The 10,256-nt window shown below is 59.9% G+C and overlaps 1 long non-coding RNA gene across 2 annotated transcripts; it reads left to right on the forward strand.

Annotated features, from left to right (window-relative positions):
* The first annotated feature begins 1,742 nt into the window (after positions 1-1,742).
* Positions 1,743-3,681, forward strand: LOC121485099. 2 transcript variants are annotated; one of them, XR_005986198.1, is made up of 3 exons: positions 1,743-1,954; positions 2,161-2,253; positions 3,325-3,681. It is a non-coding gene; the product is annotated as an uncharacterized LOC121485099 (long non-coding RNA). The 2 variants fall into 2 exon arrangements; XR_005986199.1 differs by having other exon boundaries at positions 3,369-3,681.
* Positions 3,682-10,256: the final 6,575 nt, after the last annotated feature.

Below are 10,256 nucleotides of genomic sequence, written 5' to 3' on the forward strand. Positions count from 1 at the left end.
AAGGGATTAGGTCTTGCAGGTGGGCTGGTTCCTGGTCCTGTTTGCCTCTTCCTCCGCCCCACAGGGGCCCCAAGCCAGAGGCCTGGACGGGCACCCAGCTAGGAGCTGGAGAGGGGACGGGGCAGCCCAGCCCCCACCCCACACCCCTCCCCATCCTCTCCAGCGCCCGCCTGGGTCTCCTTGAGGGCCTTGGGCACAGGCCTTGGAGGCCGAGCTTGGAGCCTGGCTTGCTGTCTGTACAGCCGGCCTGGGCGAGGCCTCCCAGCCCATGAATGGCTTGGAAGAAGCAGCCACAGTGGGGCCCTCCTGACGAGTCCCGGGGTGGCGCCCTCCCTTCTCCCTTCTTGTGCCGTGGTCTGGGTCACACTCTCGCCCTCCGACAGAGCCTGAGAAAGCAGCAGAAGCGCTGCGACCATTGTCCAGCCAGGGACAGTGAGGCCGGTGCCGGGGTGCCGCAGTCCCCGGCTCCCCAGCCCCTGGCCCCCAGGCGCCCGGGCTTCCTTCCACCTGGGTCGGGCCCGGGCCAGCCAGGCTGGGCAGGACTGTGCTCAGAGCTGCCCGGGGCTGCCTTGGGCTGGGGGTCCTGGGACGCGGGGGCTGTGGGGCCTGCTCTGGGGGCCGAGCGGCGGCTGTGGGGAAGCTTGGGCTCTGTCCACAGGCCCGGGCTCTGGGGGCTCTGCTCCTCCAGCCGCCCGTCCGCCTGGGCCGCCTTGCGGGGCGCAGCGGGCCAGGCCCCCAGCACGGGTGCACGGGGGACCTTGTCCTCCCTCACAGATGGGGCAGGAGCTGGTCCCCGGCCCCCCAGGCCAGGCAGGCGGGGACTGAACCAAGCGGCCTGGCTCCCAACCCGAGAGCCTGCCATGCGATGCCCGGTCCCCTGGGCTTCCCTGGGAGGGGCGGGCGCCCAGGGATGCCGGAAGCCCCGGGTTTCCCATGACTTGATCTGGAAGGAGCCTGGGCCTCCGTCCCCACGGGGCCTTGGCCTGTGGCCCGGGCTCTGGGCGGGGGGCTGGGCGGGAGTTGCCCTGCTCCTGTTCTCCCTTGGGTCCCCTTGGAGGCCTGGCTGCCGGAGCCCAGCTGCTTGCCCGGAGCCTGGCCCCACAGAGGGGGGCTCCAGCACTCCTGGGGTGGGGGGACAGTGCACCCGGGGCTGGGGCCGGCCCTTGCATTTGGCTTCAGCTCCGCCTCCCCTGCGGCTGGCCCAGCTCCCCGTGCCTTGGCTTCCTGGTCTGTAAAATGGGCTTAGGACAGTCCTCAGCTTCCAGAGCACAGTGGGAGCAGCCGTGCGTGGGCTGCGAGGTGCGCAGCGGAGGCCCGCCACCAACCTCAGAGGCCCACCGGGAGGAGGCTGCAGTCTGGCCTCTTCGGACGGGCCTGCCTCCGGCCCCAGGGGCTGTGGCAACTAGGGAGTGGGGGGCTGCAGCCTGGCTGGCCCTGCTCTGGGCCCCAGCTGATGACTGAGTCGCCCCGACTTCTGCTGATCTGTGGGAAGCAGAGAGAACCTGGGACGGTGGGGGGGCGGCGGGGGGAGTGGTTTCTCTTCCCAGCCTCTGCTCCGGGGGAGCTCTGGATGGGGGTGGGGGAGAGTGGCGGTGCTGGGTCCTGGCAGGACTCCGGGGCCAGGCCACCTGCCCCGCTCACCCATTTCACACCTCGTCACTGTTCGTCCGGACACCTGTCCACAGCCCGGACCCCGGGGCCCCGCTGACAACAGAGAAGCTCAAGGCCCGCGGCCCGGGAACCCCTGGGCGGGCGCTCCTGGCAGCGGCTCCCAGGACGCGGGCTTCAAGGTCAGGCTGACGCTGGCCGACCTTGAGAGCCCCCCCAGCTCTCGGCAGGCTCAGCGAGCTCCATCCCATTAAGAAGCCGTTAGGAGCGCCATCTGGTTCACTGCGCCCCGCTCTGCGATCGATGGCTGCTGGGCCAGTCTGAGCCCGGGGACCGGCGCTGCAAGGTCACCCTGGGGACCCGGGCCCGAGGGGTGTCTGGCCGTAGGGAGGGCGGCGAGGGGGGCAAGACAGCCAGGGTGCGGAGGGTGGGGGGTAGGTGCCGGCCAGGGGTGAAGCGCCCCTGGGAGGCCTGGGGGGGCGGGGTGGTGTAACACCCGCAGCAGGCCGAAGCCTAAATGCTTCCGGCGAAGAACCCCTTCAATCTGCACAGCGACCCGTGAAGCAGGGCTGTCCTTGATCCCATCTTGCCGCTGGGAAAGGAGGCACAGAGAGGTCAAGTGACTCACCCAAGGCCACCCAGCTGGTAGGTGGCAGGGCTCGGGTGGGAACCCAGTGATGCCGGCTCCAAAGCCCCGCAGCCTGGGGTGCCGGCCGGGCCACTCCCCACATCCTCGCAGCAACCCTGAGAAGCACATCTCATCGCGCTCAAACTACACATAAAAGAACGGGGCGGGGAGGGGGGGCTCAGGCACATGGGGACACTTCTCCAGGGCCACACGGCGAGCGAGCAGGTGAGGACAGTCCACCCCAGACCGAGCTCCCCGTGGGGCCTCTTACTCTGCCGTGGCGTAGCCGGGGCTGGGGTGCAGCCTCCTCCAGGCTGTGGCTTGCCCCACGTTGGCAGACGCCGGAAGCTTCCTCCGTGGGGAGAGCAGGGTGGCCCAAGGGACCGCGGGCCTTCAACCTTGAGCTGCCCTCTGGGCCTAACAGGGCCTCTCCCTCCCTGGGCCCGCATTTCCTGGGGCCGGGATCTGGGACCTGGGGGTTAGACAGGTTGGATGGTGGGAAGGGGGTGGTGAGGGGCGGCGTGGGAAGTGGGCACGGCGCTGCGGCCGGGCTTCGGGCCCCTCAGTAAACTCCAGACACACCCAACTGCCCTTTCCAGAGTGTCAGGGGCCTCTGGAGCTTCTGTCTGTCTGCTCATGGTTCTTAGTGCTCTTGTGGGTCCTGGCAGCCTCCAAGCCCTCAGAGACTTGCAGCGGAGGTTCACCCCAACCTGTCCTGGCTTCCCTGGGAGCCGTCCCAAGGGGGGGGGGTCGGGGGGGCAGGGGAGGGATTCCCCAGGGGAGATGAGAGGCCATGCCCCACAGCTGATTTCGCTAGAGGTCCCCACTCCCACTCTGGTCTCACTGGCTCTCACACATGGGTGGGACGACCCTACAACTTTATCATTTGTGGGATCTTCAGATTAACCCGTAAAGGTCCACCTTCCAATGACAAATTCAATGCCATTGTCTGCACGATGGGTTCCTCTCTCTCCATCACCCTTCTCCCCTCGTCACCCCCCACTCTTCCTCTGCTCGCTGTGCTCCACAGCCTTGCTATGCTCAGTGTAGGATAAGGGAGCGTCCTCTAGCTCTGATCCTTGCAACAGCCTTGAAAGGAAGGCAGCGAAAGGAGAGCTCACCCATTTCACAGAGGAGGAAATCAAGACCCAGAGCAGTGGATGTGAGCCTGCCGACTGCCTCCAGAGCTCACGTCTTGTCCCAATGGATGGAAATCCTCAACTATTTACTCGGCGTTGAGGGGCCACCACCTACAGAATCTCGTTGGACAACCAGGAGGATGCAGATCCACGGGGAATACAGAACCATTGGAAGCATCCAGAGAGAGGCACCCTGGGGGCTCAGCCTTGAGCATCTGCCTTGGGCTCAGGGCGTGACCCTGGGGTCCCGAGATCAAGTCCCACGTCGGGCTCCCTGCATGGAGCCTGCTTCTCCCTCTGCCTGTGTCTCTGCCTCTCTCTCTCTCTCTCTGTGTGTCTCTCATGAATAAATAAGTAAAATCTTTAAAAGAAAAAAAAAAAAGGGGATCCCTGGGTGGCGCAGCGGTTTGGCGCCTGCCTTTGGCCCAGGGCGCGATCCTGGAGACCCGGGGTCGAATCCCACGTCAGGCTCCCGGTGCATGGAGCCTGCTTCTCCCTCCGCCTGTCTCTCTCTCTCTCTCTCTGTGACTATCATAAATAAATAAAAAAAAAAAAAAAAAAAAGGAAGCATCCAGAGCAGTAATGATAATCATAATAACAAAGGAATAATAATCGCTAACATTTTGGGAGCACTTACTAGGAGACAGCATTATGCTAAACAATTGTCATAGATTATCTCATTTAGCCTCTCAAATACTTTGGGGTATAAGTAGTAGTATACCCATTATTTTGTATTTATGTTTTACATTTTTTTTTTTTTAAAGAGAGAGAAATAGAAAATCTGAAGCAGTCTCCCAGCTGGGCACGGAACCCAATGACACAGGGCTCAATCTCATAACCCTGAGATTATGACCTGAAATCAAGAATTGGACGCTCAACCAATTGAGCCACTCAGGCACATTACACGCATTATTTTTGTTAATTTTTATTATTTTTTTTAATTTTTATTATTTTAAAAAAGATTTTATTTATTTGAGAAATAAAGAACATGAGCAGGAGGAAGAGAAAGGGAGAGGGAGACATAGACTCCCCACTGAGCACGCAGCTGGATGTGGGGCTCTATCTCAGGACCCTGGGATCATGACCGGAGCCGAAAGCAGACCCTTAACCGATTGAGTCACTCAGACGCCCTGTTTTTGCTTGTTTTCAGTACCCAGAAGTGTATGCCCATTTGGAAAATAGACGCTCAGCATAGTGGTTTGCCCTGAACAAAGGTGATATCTTGCTGAAGCTCCAACCCTCACCACCTGGGCATTGCTGTTCCCCCCTAGACCTGGCTCAAGTTGGGGTGAGTAGATGGGCTGTAGGTAGGCATCACCTTAGACTGTTCTAGAAGAACTGTACTCCCTGTGCCCTCTCTGGACCTCAGGTTCCTCAACCTTTGGATCCATGTGACCTCTAATGTCCTTGAGTCTGTGATCTGAGCCGATGCTCGAGGCTGGTGAAAGGCTGTGGTCTCTGCAGGAGCAAAGAACAACTTGACACAGGCGAGGACCGCTGGGGACGAGGGGGATGGCATAAGCAAGAGCGGATGACAATACCCCGGCAGGAGCACAGTCTTCCAAAAGTGAGTCCCTGTGCCGGGGAGAGTCTTGGGGACAAAGGCCAGCCTTCCTCATGGCCCTACCGTCAACACACCTCAGGGGCAGCAGCCGTTCCCTCCACCCCCCCACCCCTCCCCTACCCCTCCACCCCACAAAGGCCAGCATAATATCAGAGCAATCGTGACAGCAAAGAAAGCAATGGCAGGAGAAGGGGGGCCAGGGTTCAGCAATGTCACCTCTCTTCCTGCGCCTCGGTTTCCCCTTTGTGAACAGAAGGTGCTGGCTCTTCAGTTTTTTTGGGGTTTTCATCCCAGGATGGCCCTGGAGCAGGAGTGGTCCTGCGTCCTCCTCGCCTTCCCCCTCCCCTCGTCTCCCCTCTCCCCCCCCCCCTTCTGCTCTTTCACAGCCCCCAGTGTGCTGTGCAGTTATTAGTTTAGGTTCATTTAGAATCGGCTTAGCAACCCCACACCCCTGGAACCTGGAAGCTTCAAGCACAAGATGTCTGGCAAATGGAAATTCAATTGCTTTAATATAGAGACTATTTTGCTGCAGTCTCTTATTAAGAATCTGATGGAATTTCTAAACAGGGAGAGAGGCCCCAAGGAGGGGGCATCGCCCATCACACACCAACATTGCTCTTGACATATTTATGGCTCCAATAAAATCTCCCATCTGGTATATTTTAAAATAAAATTGAAAATTTATCACTTTCCCCGAGTCGGTCTGTGGTTCTCCCCGGGAGGAGATGGCCAGCCCCAGATTACAGGCGGCCGTGGTGGCGGGCAGGGCGGTGAGGCCGGGCTCTGATTTAAATTTCAATACTTTCCCCAGTACAGCTGCCGAGTCGCTGTCCGGGCTGGGAAGGCACTGGGGGGAGGGGAGGCAGGCTGTTTGCTCCTCCTGTTTCTCTGGACACCCGTTCTCTTCTCCCCACTGGGGACCACAGGCTTGGTTTGTTCTCTCCTCTAATTTGCAGGATCTGGATGAGCCAACATGACAGATGCGGTGGGGCGGGGGGGGGGGGGGGGGGGAGCGCGGCCCGAAGGGATGTTAGAGCCTGGGAGTCATCGGCATCCATCATCCATGCCTCTGCCCCGGGGCCCAGTGCACATCTCTGGGGACTCCCGGGGGGGGGGGGTTCAAGAGGGCCCCTCCATCAATTAGGGTTAAGAGGCCAAGATCAAGGCTTAGACCTAGGTGGGGATTAAGGCTCAGTCCACAACCAGCTTTAAGGTTCAGTCTAAGAGCAGAAGCGACACTAAAGCGAGCATCAAGTCCCAGTCTGTAAGCGCGGTCAGGGCTGAGGCTCAGGCTGACATCCGGTGCAGTAACAGAGACAAAGCCAAGACCCTGTCACTAGAGGTCAACCCGCGTCTGAGCTTTGGCGTCCTCTACAGGAAGCAGGGAGGGAAGCGTCACCCTGCCCGCTTCAAGGCCATTCAGAGGTCTTGTGAAACCAGTCTCTCCTGCTGCAGCGTCTCTGAGGTCATCAAGGGCCTGCACACGCTTCATGTCACCGGGTCCTCGTGAGAACCTCTATTTGGAAGAACAGAACGTGGGCCGAGGGCAGTCAGGGGGCTCATCCGAAGCCGCATGGCCAGGAGGGAGGGCTGGGCCCAGCTCCCCCTGACTCCACCCAGGGCCTAGGACACGGAGACACGACACATGCACGGTGACCGAGGCTGCAGCAGAACACGTCTTGTCCTGGGGGCCATGTGTCCGTCCAGGAGGCCGTGTGCATACATACCCCAGCTCCCCGTGCAGCCGGGAGTGGCCATGAGACCTGAGCAAGGAGAACTGGTGTGTGCAGCCCCTGGGAAGTTCCTGCACAGGGGACTGGGGGCGTGCACATGCCCCCACCTCGCCTCCTGCCTGGAATGCAGACACAGTGGAGCACAGCAGCCTTCTGGGACCATGAGGTGACCCTGCAGGGAGCGGTGCTGAGGGCGAACCGGAAGAGAGAAGGGGCCGGACTGGTGGTGTCATCACGCCCCCCGGGGCCACCGACCTGCACTTAGGGAAGAATAATACACACCCTGGTTAGTCCCTGGTTACTCTAGGTCATTAGGACAGAATCTCTGTTACCCCCCAGGCAAGTATATTCCTAACTATTCAAAGAGAATAGGGTCAAAAAAGCTTAGAAATATCAGGTTAAAAAAAAAAAAAGAAAAGAAATATCAGGTTAAACAGTCTTTCTTTCAGGATGTCCCAGAGCCTTTAAGTGCCAACCAGTTGGGGAACCGTCAAGCCAGGGACATCGTCTATCATGAAACCCTCCTGCAGTGGCCGCTGTGGTGTGGGGGGGAGGGGAGGGGAGGGAGAGGGGGGAGGGAGGAGGGGGAGGGGCAGGCTGAACCTGGCCCCAGCAGGTCATTCCTGAGGCCTATAGGGCCAGACAGGGCTTTGCCCAACACTCTCACTATTAAAACAAAGGAAGACAATGGCCCTTCTTCCGGGACTTTCCTCAGCTTCAACTAGATTCTCATTTCAGTTCCCAAGAACCCCAGTGTAGGGCCAAGCAGACAGGGCTAATGTGGGGACAAATCTGGAAGAGCCGCGTGGGGCTGGAGGCTCTCCTCGTGGCTGCAGGCCCTCACCGACAGGGGCTTGCCAGGTGCGAGGGCCGCCTCGGGGAGAAGGGGACCCAGGCGCCCGTCACACCCTGCGCGGAGCGCTGGCGGCCCGGCCCCCTTCCCCCCCTTTCCACGGTGGCGCGCAGAGTGGCCCCAGACAGAGCGACCGGCAGGCTGCAGTCTGGAGCCTGCTGTCCGGCTTCCTGGTCCAGGGCTCTGCTCGCGGTGGTCCCTGCTTTCTCAGCCTACCCACTGCCCTTCAGTTTTCTGGAAGGTTCTTTTTCTTTCTTTCTTTTATGTTTTTAAGATTTTATTTGTTTATGAAAGACAGAGAGGATAGGAGTGTAAGCAAGGGGAGGAGAGGGAGAAGCGGACTCCCCACTGAGCAGGGAGCCTGACGCTGGGCTCCATCCCAGGGCCCCAGGATCATGACCTGAGCGCCCCAGGTTCCCCTTCTGGAAGGTTCTACTAAGTCATGTGCTTGTCTGCTCTAGTGGCTACCTTTCACTCCTCTGTGGAGGTCCCATGGCAGATTGCAAGATCTGTTTTTTTTTTTAAAGATTTTATTTATTTATTCATGAGAGACACAGAGAGAGGCAGAGACCCAGGCAGAGGGAGAAGCAGGCTCCGTGCAGGGAGCCCGATGTGGGACTCGATCCCGGGACCCTGGAATCACACCCTGGGCCCAAGGCAGACGCTCCACGGCGGAGCCCCCGGGCTGCCCTTGGTTGTGAGATCCCGATACGCGGTGCGGGTGCCGCTTAGGAGACTGGGGACACGATGGCAGTAGCAGAGGCCCTGGTCCCGGGAGGCGATGACCGCGCTCCCTGTCGGAGAACTGGTCACGGTGAAGGGGGCCCGGCTCCCACTACCGCTTAAATGTGGGTCCTTAATGGGGCCAGAGGCGGGAGGTCGGGCAGCAGCCCCTGCCCAGGGAAGGGAGGCAGGAGCCCAGCGGGCAGCCCTGGAGGAGGGGGACAGCCCTCCCCGCCCCTCGCTGGCTGACCTCACTCCTGTCCCCCAGTGGGAGGATGGGGGTGGCTGGGCCCCCAGCAGTGTTGGGGCCGGATTTCTGAAGCTCTGCTTTTTCAGGAGACTGCGGGGAACTGCAGGGGGAACGGAGGATGGCTAGCGCTCCACCGGGAGCTCCTGGGCCACCCCCCCTGCCCCTGGCCCACTTCCTCCCCTCCGCCTGTCCCAGCCAGAAGGGCCTCGGCCTGTTCTAGAGAGAGGGCTGGGAGGCAGGCACAGGTGGGGAAGAAACAAAAGCCTCAGGCCCCGTCGGTAGAAATCCCAATAATATCAAAACTTTAACAAGAGCCTCATAAACCTAGAAATGAATCCTGGACTCAGGAGGTGAAGGATCATTTAAATGGCAACTTCCCCTTGTGCCCGCAAGGGTTTGTTGATGGAGCACAGAGCCGAGAGTGCAGGTGGCCCCCTCGGAAGACTGGACGCTTTTCTTTTTAAACTCCCGGAAGAGTCATCTGCAATGCAGATGAATCATCCTAGAAATAAGAATGAAAACCGGGTTTGATTTTCACAAAGGCCGATTCAGAGGCACACTTCCTCCCCAGCCAAGGGCACCAGCATCTGTGTACGAGGGGCCTGTCCCCAGCTGGGCCGGTGCCGGTGCCGGCACAGGTCCCCCAAGGTCAGGTGGGGCTGTGCACACACCCGCGTGTCCGCTCACAGGCTCTGAGCCCCTCAGATGCGCGGCGCAGTCGGTCTGGACTGGGGCCTTCTGTAAGGTTCGCTCTGTGCCCAAATCTGCATCCAGACAATTCATTCACCCTGCACAGTTACCGAGGGCATACTAAGAGCCAGGAGGGGGAATACGTGTGGCAGATAAGAGGCAGCCACCCCGGGAACTCTCAGGCCGGTGGAGGCAGAGAACAGAGCCCTCTGGGAGCACGAGAGCTGGGCAGCAGGCGCAGGCTCAGGATGTCGGGGTCGGGGTGGGGGGGGGGGTGCGGTGCTTGCTGGGGGGATGGCATCTTGCAGCCACACTATCCATGTGGCCCACAAGGATACTTATATTTTATTTATTTATTTATTTATTTATTTATTTATTTATTTATTTATTTTTAATTCAAAAAAAATTTTTTAATTAATTTTAAAGTAAGTCAAATTTTAAAACGCCTCCTCACTAGCCCTGGTCACATGTCAGGTGGCCGCCGGACTGGGGAATGCGGAGACAGGACATCTCCATCCTCACAGGACAGGCAGTGGGACAGCACGGGGAGGATGAGCGCTGTTCCAGGCCTGGGAGCAGCCTGTGCACAGGCCTGAAGCAAGATGCAGGGTGTCTAGGGGCCCTGAGCACTGCCGTGAGGAGGAGGGGACGGCCCTGAGGCTGGAGAGGCAGGAGGAGCTCCGGGGCCTGCATGTGTTGGCAGGGAGCAAGGGCTCTGGCCCAAAGTTTTGGGAAGCCTTGGAAGCAGGGAGCAACCAGCTCGGCTTTCCGGGGGTTGAAGGAGCTCGCGTGCGGAATGGGCTGGGGTGGGGGTGGGGGGAGCCTGGAGGCAGGAAGCCACGTGCAGTTGCCAGCATCTGGATGAGGGCAGACATGGGGAGGAGGGGACCCGCAGTTGGATCCCTGGGGCGACCAGGGGAAGGCCTTCTGGCTTGAGTGACAGGTGGGCTGGGGCTGCCCTTTCTGAGAAGAGAAGGAACCTGGGAGACTTTGGGCCGTGCTGAGGGTCAGGGAGCTGGAAACCTCTGTACCTGGTGGGTAGGCCGGGGCACCTGGTCCTTCGGGGAA

Source organism: Vulpes lagopus, chromosome 2, assembly GCF_018345385.1.
Source record: "Vulpes lagopus strain Blue_001 chromosome 2, ASM1834538v1, whole genome shotgun sequence".
NCBI lineage: Eukaryota > Metazoa > Chordata > Mammalia > Carnivora > Canidae > Vulpes > Vulpes lagopus.